This window comes from Lutra lutra, chromosome 7, assembly GCF_902655055.1.
Source record: "Lutra lutra chromosome 7, mLutLut1.2, whole genome shotgun sequence".
In the NCBI taxonomy this organism is placed as follows: Eukaryota; Metazoa; Chordata; class Mammalia; order Carnivora; family Mustelidae; genus Lutra; species Lutra lutra.
The window spans coordinates 6,619,040-6,621,900 of NC_062284.1; positions in this window are offsets into that span (position 1 = coordinate 6,619,040).

The following is a 2,861-nucleotide window of genomic DNA, read 5'->3' on the forward strand; positions in this document are numbered from 1 at the left end:
CCTGAGAAGTGAGGGAGGGACATGTACTGAGCATGCCCTGTGCCAGGTTTTACTGATGTAATTGACACTTGACGCCAAGTATATATTAAGCCCATTGTACAGATGGGCAGACTGAGGCTCTGTTGAGCAACTTGCCCCGGTTCATCCAGCTAGTGTCTCCTCAGTGCCCCACAGCCCAGTTGTAACTGAGTGTCCCACCTCACCTTCCCCCTCTCTGACCTCCCTGCACATCTTCTGTTCCCCACCCTGGGCATTATGTCCCAGGCTCACTTCTTCCAGATCTGACAGGCACAGCAGCTGGGCAGGCACGGCTTAGCCAAACCCAGGATGTGTTTGGATGGGGGCACCATTTACCGACTCATGGGCGAGGGGCTGCTCTGGAAACTTGGGCGTACTCTTGCTTTACAGTTGGGAGAGTTGAAGAGGCACACACCTTGCCCAGGATCACACAGCTGGAATACCATGCCACTCCTTCTCCAAGTCCTCCCTCTGGGGCATTATTAAATGGATCCAGAGTTGTCTTTAAGCCTCAACTGGAAGTCACGGGGTGAGTTCAAGCAGGTTGGTAGGGAGAGACTGGAGGATAGACAGGGTGACCCCCCATCTCCCTACACCCTAGCCCACTAGAAGGCCAAGTGTTTCCAGGCCTCCATGAGCAACTGGGGGCTGAAGGAACTCTGGGAAGCCCAGGCAGATTCTCAGGGTTTGCAGTTTCTCTTTCCAGCCGCAGCTTTTCCCCAGGGTTTATTATTAGCAAAAATGACAGAGCCCCGCATGGCTAGAGGCTGGCTGCTGGCTCGGAGAGCTGGCCCTGAAGCCCGGCAGGCGCCTCTCAGCAAATAGTTCCTTTGGAACGGGGCAGCTCTTCCTGGGGAGGAAGCAGGGCTGGGGGAGGCACTCCTGCCCCCCCACCTCTTGGAGGAGGTCCCTGTGGGAGGCCTAGCTGCACCCCAGGTTGGTGGACTCTGTCGGGCAAGTGGCCTGAGCAATGCCATGGAGTCCCTGGCATGATATGGAAACCCATCAGGCCTGTGGTTCTCCCTCTGCCAGTTATGCTCCAGGCCCACTCACAGCACTGGGAAAGTCGGCCACGTTCCTGGGTCATGAGGACGATATGCATGTATGCCTGCACCAACCCTCCCAGATGATAAGACATCCGCTGGGCTGTCTTGGGGCCACTGAGACCCCAGGATCTACCCAGCCATCTCCACTCGGCTGCCCCTCCCAGCCCCATCCTGGTTCCATCCTCGGGGCTACCACCTCTGGAAGTCCCAGTTACAGGTGTCCTCTTTTGGATCCTGGCCTCAAAGGTCAGGGGGGCTATGGTCCCTCCATGCACCCCCCTCCCTGGGATGCTCCGGAAAACCTCCCACATCAGCCTCCAGGCACTACCCCATTGTTCATGTCCAACCCCCTCCTTCTTCCCAGACTGGAAGCTTCTAATCGGTCTCCTGGGCCAGAAAATCCTCACCCCGTTAAACACCGCTCCTAGCCCTTTCCAGACTACCCCAGGATGACAGCTTTGAAACTTAACATAAAGCATTACAGTCTTTTATTCTGTGTTTCCTCCATGACACTCCCCCTTAGGGTAGTGCTGGCTTTTTGTCTCCCTTCTCAGAGGAGAAAAATTGGGGGCTTAAGGCAAAATTGTGGGGAAATTCCAAACAGCAACTACTTCACACGGCATCTTGTCACCACCATGCTGCTCTTACTCTGGGCCTGTCCCCGCTCACCTTCAAGCCTGCCCTCCTCCAGGTGGGGCTGTGTCACCCCAAATGGCAGGTTTTCCTGCTGTTGGCTGTAGGGAGGAAAGGCCCAGACACATGTCTCTTTGGTTTGCCATGGAAGGAGGCCGTGGGCTGAAGGCCATGGGCTCTGCAGCGTTTCCTGGGTCTCCACACCCTCCAAATTCGGTTCTGGCCTCCCATGCACCGGGCCTGCTGAAATGCTGGGCTGTAGAGTGACGGGTTCAGGGCCACAGCTCTGACCTTGTTACCTGGCGTTCCCACTTGCTAACCATGTGCTGTCAGGGAACGCACTTAAATTCCCCGAGCCTTCGTTTTCTCACCTGTAAAATGGGATCAGCCATGCAATCCACGGTCCCTTTTGCAAAACCCCTTGAGGTCAGGTGCGTTTCAGAAATCAGAACGTTTGGGTCCACACGGGGAGTATGGCGCACATACTCTCTATTATGTTAACACCCAGACGGGGTCTGAAAGCACTTTGTAATCAAACACATTAGTGTTTCTTTAGCTGAACTTCGGAACATTCACACGAAGTGAAATAAAGAGACTACACATCACCCCATGTCTGTTCAGGTCAGGACCGGACCACCCCGTGTCTCCGTGGACAGGGGCACATGGCGTAAAGAGCTAAAACACGTTCATGGCTTTGAGGCCCCAAAGGACCCTGCTGTGAGGTTTGGGATAAAACAAGTCTCTCAACACCGCCAAGAACAATAAGTGGGGAGAATAATTCTGGAATGTCTGTGTCATTCACCCAGTATACCTTGATTCAAAATCAACGGATCCTGATGGCCCCAAACTGGCCTCCAGCTGAGAAGCTGCCCCGCAGGTGTTGGGCATGTCTGTCCTCACCCACAGCGGCATCTCCAAGAGCCCCTCCCCACTGCCTGGACAGTCGCACCTGCCCCACCAGCCCACACCTGGCATCCTGTTCCCGGGCTCCGGAAGGGCCCTGCAGCCTTGCTTTCAAGGTGTCCGCCTCGGGCACCTGGGTGGCTCAGTCACTTGGGCGTCCAACTCTTGATTTTCCATCAGGTCAAGATCTCAGGGTCGGAAGATCCAGCCTCCTCGTGGGGGCTCTGCGCTCAGCAGGGGGGTCAGCTTGAAATTCCCTCT